General features: G+C 39.7%; 1 long non-coding RNA gene across 1 annotated transcript; it reads right to left on the reverse strand.

The window, feature by feature from the left end:
* Positions 1 to 6636: 6636 nt before the first annotated feature.
* On the reverse strand, positions 6637 to 10948 carry LOC131479269 (uncharacterized). The gene is made up of 3 exons (XR_009244796.1): positions 10907 to 10948; positions 8825 to 8862; positions 6637 to 7116 (listed from the first exon to the last, which is right to left on the reverse strand). It is a non-coding gene; the product is annotated as an uncharacterized LOC131479269 (long non-coding RNA).
* Positions 10949 to 11860: the final 912 nt, after the last annotated feature.

Genomic DNA, 11860 nt, shown 5'->3' on the forward strand with positions numbered 1-11860 from the left:
AGGAGTTGGCCCCCCAGGGGCACGGACAGAGCCTGAACACAATTGGTGCTCGTCTCCCCGCCCCTCCCCCCCCCAGACTCCAGCCTCTAGAGACACAGGGCGAGTGCCTTGAAACTGCCAAAACTGTGTCTGGGAGAAAGGCAAAAGGCACACTGGATACTCCCCTGTGCCTTTGCGGTCTGGCACTCAGCTGGGCGGTGCTATCCCACAGGAACCTAAGCACGCCTCTGGGCTGGGCAGTTCCCTGTTAGCGCCGGGGCGGTCCCCTGCAAGTGCTGGGGTGGGCGGGCCTGCGCAGGAGGCGTTTCCAGAGAGCACCTGGAACACCCCACGCCCTATAGTCCCATGCTCCGAGCCCTGTGATCCAGTGCACAGGGGGCGCGCACAGAGAGTGCCTTCACTCCCCCACGCCCTGTGGTAGCATACCTGTAGGGGACGAGCTGAGAGTGCGCTTTGAATCCTCTGGGCCCTGGAAGTGGCGCCCTGAGGTCCAGTGTTCTGGAGATGCACCAAAAGTGCCTTGAAAATTCCCACACCCTGCTACTCCACGCCTGCAGACTCCAATCTCTACAGGATAGTGCTTGGAGACCCCTCAGCACACTGGTGCCTAGGTCTCTCAAAAAAGAAACACTAACACAATGGGAAGAAATACCAGAAAAGGTAATGATCCAGATGAGAGTGCCAACACCCTACCAATAAAGGATCGAAAGCCAATGTCTATTTCGGAGATGCGAGATGAAGACATAGAAGATCTACCAGACAAGGAATTCAAAAAAATAATGTTAAAGTATGTCAGAGACAATGAGAAGAATTGGGAGGACTTCAAGGAATTCAAGAACCACATAGCCTCAGAAATACAACAAATGAAAAGTAAAATCCTTGACTTAGAGCACAAAATTGAGAGCCTAACCAACAGAACAAATACAGCAGAAGAGAGGATCTCTGAAACGGAAGACACACAAAACGAACACACCCAGTTCATTAAACAGCTGGAGACAAGTCTGAACAAAGCCAATAAGACCATACAAGAAATGAAAGACAACCTCAGAAAATCAAATATTAGGATTATTGGCCTTCCTGAAGGAGTGGAAAAAGAATCAGGAATGCAAATGGTGCTCGACGAAATTATACAGGAAAACTTTCAAAACACTTGGAACATGAATCCAGCTCAAATCCAGGACGTTCAGAGGACTCCCAGCAGATATGACCCAAAGCGATCTTCACCCAGACATATGGTGCTCAAGTTCCACTCCAACGAAGACAAAGAAAGAATCCTGAGACAAGTACGAAGCAGAGAAAAGATCACATACTGGGGAAAACCAATCAGGATCACGGCTGACTTTTCTGAAGAGACCTTACAAGCAAGAAGAGAATGGACAAAGATCTTCCAAATCCTGAATCAGAACAACTGTCAACCAAGACTATTGTACCCAGCAAAGATCTCATTCGTATTTGAGAACGAAATCAAATACTTCCACAGCAAAGAGAAATTAGAAGAATATGCCAGCACAAGACCAGCTCTACAAAATCTCCTTAGAAATGCACTAATTCCAGAAAAAAAGGAGGTGAATCATAAGCAAAGATGGCAAACAGGAAGGTCTCCCCACTAAAGTCCACACAAGGAAGGGCAATAACACAGATATCAACACCCACAAAAACAAGTATGGCAGGGCAAAATCACAACCTCTCAATTTTAACTCTCAACACAAATGGCCTGAACTCACCAATCAAAAGGCATAGATTAACAGAATGGATTATCAAACAGCACCCAACTATCTGTTGCCTACAAGAGACACATCTAACCAGAAGAGATTCGAAGAAGCTGAAAGTGAAAGGTTGGAAACAGATATTTCATGCCAATGGACGAGAAAAAAAGGCTGGGGTAGCTGTCTTAATTTCAGATGATGTGGACTTCAATCTGACACACATCAAAAAGGACAGGGAAGGACATTATATATTGGTGAAGGGACTGATCCATCAGGAAGTAATTACCATTGTGAACATATATGCACCAAATTCAAACGCACCTAGCTACGTGAAGCAATTACTCACGGACTTAAGGGGAGACATAGATATGCACACAATAATAGTGGGCGATCTTAACACCCCGCTAACAACTATAGACAGATCAACAAAACAAAAACTCAACAAAGAAACAACAGAGCTCATACAAACAATAGAACAACTGGACTTGGTAGACATTTATAGAATTTTTTATCCTAAGACCACAGATTATACATTTTTTTTAGCAGTTCATGGCACCTTCTCCAGGATCGACCACATGATAGGACACAAAGCAAACCTAAATAACTTCAAAAAGATAGGAATCATACCATGTACCCTCTCAGACCACCATGGAATGAAGCTGGAAATCAGCAATTCAAAATGCCCCAGGAAATACAGAAACTCTTGGAGGCTGAACAATATGCTATTAAATGAACAATGGATCAGAGAAGAAATTAAAGATGAGATCAAAAAATTTATGGAAACCAATGAAAACTCTGACACAACATTCCAAAATTTGTGGGACACTGCCAAAGCAGTGCTACGGGGTAAACTCATCGCAATTGGAGCTCATGTCAAGGCCCAAGAGAGGCACCAAATACAAGAACTAAACACACACCTCCAGGAATTTGAAAAACAACAGCAGAAGTGCCCCACACACAATAGGAAACAAGAAATCATCAAAACAAGGGAGGAAATCAACCAGATAGAAATAAAAAAAAATACACAAAATCAACAAATCAAAAAGCTGGTTTTTTGAAAAGATAAACAAGATAGACACCCCACTGGCCCGAATGACAAAGAAAAAACAAGAGAAGGCAAGAATTAACAGCATCAAAGATGAAAAAGGCAACATAACAACAGACACCGCATCCATTAAGGCCATAATTAGAAATTACTACAAAGCACTGTACTCCAACAAGTCAGAAGACCACCAAGAAATGGAAAAGTTCTTAGACTTCTACCACCTGCCAAAACTTAGCCCAGAGGCAACAAACGACCTGAACAAACCCATAACTGAAGTAGAGATTGAATCAGTGATTAAAGACCTCCCAACAAAGAAAAGCCCAGGCCCAGACGGCTTCACTCCAGAATTTTACAAAACATTCCGAACAGAACTGACCCCAATCCTCTACAAACTCTTCAAAACAATAGAAGAAGAGGCAACCCTTCCAAACTCATTCTATGAAGCCAACATTACCTTAATCCCAAAACCAGACAGAGAACTAACAGAGAAGGAAAACTACAGACCTATCTCTTTGATGAACATTGATGCTAAGATTCTCAACAAAATCCTAGCCAACAGAATTCAAAAACACATCAGACAGATCATTCATCCAGATCAAGTAGGATTCATCCCTGGAATGCAGGGATGGTTCAACATTCGCAAATCCATAAATGTGATACACTACATCCAAAAACTGAAAAACAAGAATCACATGATAGTATCAATAGATGCAGATAAAGCTATCGACAAAATCCAACACCACTTCCTACTAAAAACCCTAACCAAGGTAGGCATAGATGGAAAAATCCACAACATAATTAAAGCCATATATGAAAAACCCAACGCCAGCATCATACTGAATGGAGAAAAGCTGGAACCCTTCCCACTGAGATCTGGAACAAGACAGGGATGTCCACTTTCTCCACTACTATTCAACATAGTCCTAGAGGTACTCGCTGAGGCCATAAGACAAGAAAAAGAAATCAGAGGAATCCAAATGGGAAACGAAGAAGTCAAACTCTCACTATATGCAGATGATATGATTCTTTATGTAGAAGAGCCAAGAGACTCAATACAGAGACTGCTAGAACTTGTACGAGAGTTTGGTAGAGTGGCAGGGTACAAAATTAATGAACAAAAATCAACAGCCATAGTGTATGCGAACAGCCCCAAGATGGAAAAAGACTTAACCAGCAAGATACCATTCAAAATAACAGTATGAAATATCTGGGAATAAATCTAACCAAAAATGTAGGAGACTTATTTGAAGAAAACTACAAACTACTTAAAAAAGAAATTGAACAAGACCTCAAAAGATGGAGTAACATCCCATGCTCCTGGATAGGTAAAATCAATATCATTAAAATGTCTATACTGCCAAAAGCAATATATACATTCAACGCAATCCCAATCAAATTGCCCAAAACATTCTTCATGGAACTGGAAACAATGATCCAAAGGTTCATCTGGAAGCACAAAAAACCACGGATAGCTAGACCCATCCTGAAGAACAGGAAGTCAGCAGGGGGAATCACAGTTCCGGACCTCTGGACATACTATAGGGCAGTGGTTATCAAAACAGCGTGGTACTGGCACAAAAATAGAGAGGAAGATCAATGGAGCAGAATAGAAATGCCAGAAGGAAACCCACACAGATACAGCCAAGTAATCTTTGACAAAAAGACAAACGACAATCCAAGCAAATGGGAAGGTCTGTTCAATAAATGCTGTTGGGACAACTGGTTAATAGCCTGCAGAAACAAAAAAATAGATCCACATCTCTCACCATACACTAAGATCAGATCTAAATGGATAACAGATCTAAACCTACATCCAGAAACCTTCAAACTTTTGGAAGAAAATGTTGGAAACACACTGGAACACTTAGGGGTAGGCCCTCACTTCCTAAAAAAGACTCCAGATGCAGTAGAAATCAAGACCAAAATAAACAATTGGGACCTCATCAAACTAAGAAGCTTCTGTACAGCTAGAGAAACAATCAACAAAGTAAAAAGGCAACCCACAGAATGGGAGAAGATCTTCGCACACGACTTAGGTGATAGAGGGCTGATCTCCAGAATATACAAAGAGCTACAAAACAACCAAAATGTCAAAACAAACAAGCCACTCAAGAAATGGGCACGGGAAATGGGCAAACACTTCACAAAGGAACAAACCCAAATGGCAAATAAACATATGAAAAAATGCTCAAGTTCCCTGGCAATAAGGGAAATCCAAATTAAAACATCAATGAGGTACCACCTAACGCCAGTAAGACTGGCCCACATGAATAAAAGCACCAACAACACTTGTTGGCGAGGTTGCGGGGAAAAGGGAACCCTACTCCACTGCTGGTGGGGCTGCAGGCTGGTACAGCCTCTATGGAAATCAGTATGGAGAATATTCAAACAACTCAAATTCAACATACCGTATGATCCAGCAATTGCACTCCTAGGAATATATCCAGAACACTTGTTTTATGAGAAACCAACATGCACTCCTATGCTCATAGCAGCACAATCAGTAATTGCAAAAACATGGAAGCAACCAAAATGCCCATCAACAGAGGATTGGACAAGAAAGCTATGGTACATCTACTCCATGGAATACTACTCAGCTATTAAAAAAAACAAAATGCAGTTCTTTGTGGCCAAATGGGCCAAACTGGAAACCATAATGCTAAGGGAAATGAGCCAATCCCAAAAGGTTAAATACCACATGTTTGCCTTAATTTAAGATGATATGATGTTATGTATAACATGTTATGTTTTGAATGTTATATGTTGTGTATAAACTAAAATTGAAGTATAGGTGAGGTGGTCACAGAAGGTGGCTGGGAACTTGCATTTACTTTTAACATATTGGTTACTCATTACTATGTCAATTAATTCCATAATGATGTAAATTTTTGCTGATGGTATGTGGGAGCTTTCAATTGACTGGGATGATACTCTGCTGGCTCTGTCTTCAGACCAGAGAGGGTATACCTAAGAAGCCGTTGAACTTGACTGGACAATAAGATGCTGGACTCTATGTTTGGTATACGCTTGCAATGGGGAAATCTCAACTGAACTTGAGCTGTGGTTATGCAACAAGGTGGAGGAATCCACCATGGTGGGAGGGTTTGGGGAGGGGTGGGGAAAACCCAAGTATCTATGTAACTGTGTCACATAATACAATGTAATTAATGAAGTTAAAGTATAAATAATTAAAAAAAAAAGTCATGTTATAGAAAAAAAAAAAACTGGTTTTTGTTGTGACCGGTATAATGAAGACTTGTGGACATATGGGAAGGCAATGTAGTTGATATTTTTGAGATAAGATTTTTACATTGATAAATATTCCAGGAATTAAAAATTTAGAAGACATTTTTGATGAAATTCTAATTGGCTTTTTGTTCTAGAAAGTACGTCTTTTGATTTTTCCTGTGCACCGCATCTTTTGACTCTTAATGTTCAATTTTATAATTACTCAGCTAATGTTTTCAACAAGGGCTAGGAATCACTTCCTCATTGTGTGCAGTATTTAACTAATAACATTGTCATAGGTGTTCGATAAATGCATATTTAATCCTTAGTTTCTACAATATTTTAAAACCATCATTTCTCCTGGGGATAATATCCAGTTTATTAATGGTATAGAAGCACATTTTTTAAAGCCTACAAATGAATAGATATTTCAAAACAAACAAAAAAGATAAAATTAAAAAATATAAAAATGAATTTAAATATGAGTTGGTATTGGCACAAAAAAATTACATCCATGCATACATTTCTCTGGTATATATTTTCATGAACTTTTTTCTGAGATTGTCTCTGTTAATATAAACGTATTATTCAGAGATCTCAGAAAAAAGTTCATGAAAATACATATTAAAAAATCTATGCATAGATTTAAAATTTTTGTACCAACATCAGCTCACGGTTTTAATCCATTCTTACAGTTTTTACTTTATCTTAAAACATTCATTATGTAGGAACTAGAAATCCCCTTGAGTAATGACGATGAAAACTGAAGGGTGACATTAACTGAGCTGATGTTTTGGAAACAGCTTATTACTATGTGTGCTGTTTAAAGTCTCTCAATGCTAAAAGAAAAAACTGAGTTTGCAGTGATTCCTACATTGTTGGTTAACAAAAAAATTTGGTTGTTTCTGGGCATAAATTTCATCCCAATTTTGAATTTTTGCATTTTTTCCTAAAAACAGAGTTTGGGTTGATATTGCAATTTAGAAAATTAGACATACAAAAGTGTGGAAAATACTAAAAACTGAATAGGCGGAACAGAAGAGCTGTGTGACCTTCTACTAGATGTGTCTTCTGTCCGTAGGATTTCTTGAACCTTCTTGCCAATCATTTGGTCTTCCAAGTTGCCAGGATGTTTCTCTGTTGAAGAAAAAACCAGAAAGATTGTTCTGGTTAATAATCATCTCAGAGTATGGAAGCACCCTGAATCCTGCTTTAAGGACTTTTGCCAAAGATTTCCTCCAAGCAATGAAGGGACTATCAAACCATTGCCAATAATCAGCAGTTTGAGGAGCAGGTGTTAGCACTGTTGCAGGGAAGGTAAAGGAAGAAGTCCTAAGGAATCATGCCAAATGAACCCTTCAGTGACTGACAAGACAAGGACAGGAGACATGGTGCTGAGCATGCCAGGATCACTCCTGGGATCCTCTCCAAATAGAAGACACAGGCAAATCACTGAAACTGATTGTGGATCAGATATGGGAGTGGTGTTATTAATCCATGCAAGAAAAAATAACTTTTTAAGGATAATTTTTAAAAAGTCTCAGGGTCAAAAAGTGAAAAAATAGACTATTATAAATCCAGCCATAACACTCATCATGATGATGTTCATGGGGTTGCAGAACATTTAAGAAAAATATAAGTTGTGAGAAAAAAATGGATACTTAGTCCTTTCTGATCCCAACTTAATTTATGTTCAAAATGCACACTACATAGGTTATCTTTGAACTCTGTATTTGTAGAAAACATTCACACTGAAGGGACCTGGCAGCTCGGCAGGTTCCCATTCAACGTACAACTGCGAGACAATGAACGATAGAATCACTTGAAACAAAATGGTTGTTTTAGTTTTGGTAACTCATTTTTGTCCAAAGAATTCCATTCATTCTTCATGGACAGAAACAGAACATGCCAAGCAAACTCTTTTTTTTTTTTTTAATGCAATCATTCTAGAAAAAAAGTAGTTCTTAGTGTGAGGTTAAAAGATGTGCACAGCAAATTTTAAAAAATAAGGAACCATCTCAACTCAGCTTCCGTCTTCAGTAACTCTGAAGGAAGTGGTCAGTAGACATGGGTGGGCCTACACTACACTCAGGCTGACACCATCTCTCCCTGTATAATTTGGTCATTGATTACACTTGAGCTTCTCTGGTTTGCATGTGTAGCTTAATTCCCTCTGCTGAAGAAAAACAAGTCATTTTCTTAGTATATTTTCAAGCAACAGTTTGTATCAACATCTGAGGGCAGTAAAAAAAATAATTCGACCAAAGTACAATATACCCATGATACTCGTGATGAGGATTTTAAGTAGGTTTCCAATTCACCATGGAAACAAGCTGATGAAAAAACTACGACTTATGAGAAGATAATGATTTGGTACCTTTTGGACCAAAGTGACTTCCTACTGCACTCTTATTCACACATTTAACATTTTGTATTCAAATGTCACATTGTATCCCTACAGTTAGAACTACTCCTTGGAAAAGCCAGAGTGAGGACATAAAAAAAAAAATAAACCAGTGGCTTGTAAACTGCAGATTCAGTGTTCTACTGACCACCAGGACGAGAGAGACACGAGGAGTACCAGGAGTCTTAGTTTAGGTGCCACATGCACAATGCTCTACCAAGACACTGTACCACTTTACAGTTAGAAACAAGATTTCAAGCAAACTTAGAAAAATGAAGCATGCTGAAAAAGTAATTCTTTGACTGGAACACAGCAAGTATCCAGGAATTATGCTAAGCCAGCTTTTTAGTACCACAGAGGGCCAACAGATGACATATGTGGGATCAAACAGAATCAGGCTAGGCTTGTTTGACATTGGGAGCTTTTGGTTGTTCAACATACCTGGCTCTGGCTCAATTCTGGAAGCTACATTACATGATCTGTTGAAGAAAAAAAACAAAACAAAAGTTGTCAAAATACTTGTAGATCACATATCCAACTCCATATCGATTGCAGTGAAAAGACTTATTCAAAATCCATGCAGTACCATGGATACTTCTCTGATTATTTTCTGAGATTAGCTTATTAAAATATGTATACTAAGAAAAAGGCTCATGGCTTTAATAACTTCTGAGAAAAAAATGTTTCTAATTTCATTCTTTTCTTTTTCTTTCATTCTTGACTATCATTGGTATTGGTGACTTACACTTACCCAACAGGAACAAAAGGTAAAGAAAAACCAAATGGTCTGATAACCGGAAAAGCGCTGTGTCCACTGGTGTTCCAGTGGGAGCTCAAGGAACTTGCAGCAGCCTGTTGGCTGCTGGGAGGTCCCGGGCCGGGTCAGACTCCATGCTTGGGGTCCTGGCTCCAGCCACTGTGACCATGTGGTGAGCTGGTCCTGGGCCTGCCTGGGCTCAAGAGGCCTCTCCCTTCCTGGTGAGTATGCTGGGAGGGCATCTCTTGGGAACAAGGCAGGCCCTGGCTCAGGACAGAAGAGCATGCAGGCAGAATGACGGTCTTTGTTTAGGGGCCTCATGGACAGTCCTCCTGAGATGAAGCGCAGGCCTGGCTTCTTCTCTCAGGGGATGATGCTTGTACAATCAGTGTTCTTGAACAATGGGTGGTGTTCCAATGGGTATTTATTTATTCTGTTGCAGGAAAATGAAACTTTATTTAAAATTTTTACAGAAATAGATTCATCTAAGTATTGGACAGTGGTAAAATAGTCTGAATCCCAGCATTATGCACTTATACTGAGAATTTTCATGAGATTTTTGAGATTCAGGCCAAAAAATTAAGGGTAGTACACATTATGATAGGTAGATTTAAAGTTTTTCTTTAACAAAAGTATATATGTATTCTGGATTCCTTTTAAACATGTGTTATTATTATCTTTGAATACCATTTGTGCAGAAAGAATTGGAGTTACACTACAATATCAAAGAAGGATAAAGACAGATAAGCCAAGTGGATCTGGTCATTTGGAGTGTGTCCATTTAGTATGCAACTGTAAGACAACGACGGAACAGCCTGGAGCAAAATGGTTCTGTTCCCCTGCAGCACATGTTGCTACGGAACCCCATCCACTCCTCACGGACAAAGATTTTCAGCAATGCTTCCAAACATTATGCAAGCATCTGAGAACCAGTAGTCCCTAATATGAGGTCAAAGGAAGTGACTGGGAAGTAAAATCCTAAAGAACATGCCAACTGTGCTCTTCTGGAGATCAGAACACACTAGACACAGATGGGCCCACGCCCTATGTCAGGTGTCAGCTCCCACTCAAAAGTTCTGGTCAGCCATTCTATGTGACACTGATATTGATGGCAGTGTTGGTATCATTTGTTCTGCTAAAGCAAAGCCTGGAGTTTTCTCAGTATAGCTGAAGACAATATACTCATTTCAACCTTGAGTGGCAATGAAAAAAAAATCAAAAAAATGATAAACCCATGGGACTTATGTGGCTTCTGAGACACAACAGAGATAAGTTTACACAGTTACTGCTTGATGAGAATTTGATGCCTAGCCTGAATACTTTTTGGAGAGAAAAAAGCCTGTATGCTAAATTTATTTTTAGATTTTACATTTTTGTCAATGATAGCATTTTTGTACTTGGCATCACAACCACACTTTGATAAAGCAAAAGACAAGGGATAAAGAAGCTGACAGTGCTGTTAGTGTTCCCTAACAAGTGACAGGAAAACATTAAACCACAGCATGATCTCAGTTTGGGTGCCTCTTGGCTGATTCTCCCCCGAAGAACCCCTTCCTCCTTATGTGTAAGCCACAGATTTCAAATGAAGCTAGAGAACTCAAACATGCAAGTTTTGATGGAGTTGCCTTTTGAGTTACATTAAAGCAAGCTCAAGGAAAATCAAAGAAAATGCTAAGGAAGTAGGCTGACTCGACTCTGTAGTGACTAAGAGATCAAGGGACAGAAGTCACCAATTGGCATTGAAATAATGTGTTCAGGCAACATACCTGACCAGACATCAGACTCCATCCTGATAGAACATCACCTGTTGAAAATAGGAGATAAAAAAATTCTTAGTGTTTTCAAATATCATTTAACCAGCTGAAAACTGCAACACAATATTTTTCACCACAGACTTATTCTCACAATGTGGGTGTTTATGAGATTGCTAGCATACAACACACTTTATGAAAACTTATCCATGATAACACAGTTTATAATTTTGAAAATCTCAGAGCAATACAAGTATTAATTTTAAATTCACCATGAACTTTCTAATATTTCTCAGTCCAATTATGTCTTTACCAGTGTAGTTTACATCATTAAAGAACAAAGATAAATACATAGAAAAGGAAAGGTTATAGGAAGTAGGAAAGTGCCAAGTCATCATTCTGCTTGATCCGTGCAGTTCTGAAGACTTCATCAGGTGAGGAAGGTTACTCAGATTCTGGCAACTTAGTTTTTAGTGGGCATTTCAACTAATTCTAGGGCAGAAAGAAGAAAAAAAGTGAAGAAACCATGCAGACTGCTCCATTAAGTCCCTCAGAAGACAGAGGGCTTCTGATATGAGGGCACCCCTTTCCAAGATGTAGTGGTGCCCATCCACCGATGCTTAGAGGATCTGGTCCAGTTCTACTCATGGACATGGACACTGTGTGGAATTCCCAAGTGGGTTTGATGATGACAAGGCAGGAAAGCTGATGATGCCTGTGGATGTGTTCAGAAAACTGTCTCACCTCGGGATCAGAGCACACATGGGAGATTTGCCATCCCAACATCAGCCACAGTGGGGTTTTCAGTGAGGCTTCTTGAAGCCTCAGCAACACAACCAAACTTAAACACAGATCATGAGATAGAATGCAGCGATGGAGTCATTTGAATGTTGAGCAAACTCCTTCATAATTCCTGTCAGATGTGTATTTTTGATTCACAAGCCATGGCTTTCAGAGCCTTGCAGTTAC

This window comes from Ochotona princeps, unplaced genomic scaffold (genome assembly GCF_030435755.1).
Source record: "Ochotona princeps isolate mOchPri1 unplaced genomic scaffold, mOchPri1.hap1 HAP1_SCAFFOLD_134, whole genome shotgun sequence".
Classification (NCBI taxonomy): Eukaryota; Metazoa; Chordata; class Mammalia; order Lagomorpha; family Ochotonidae; genus Ochotona; species Ochotona princeps.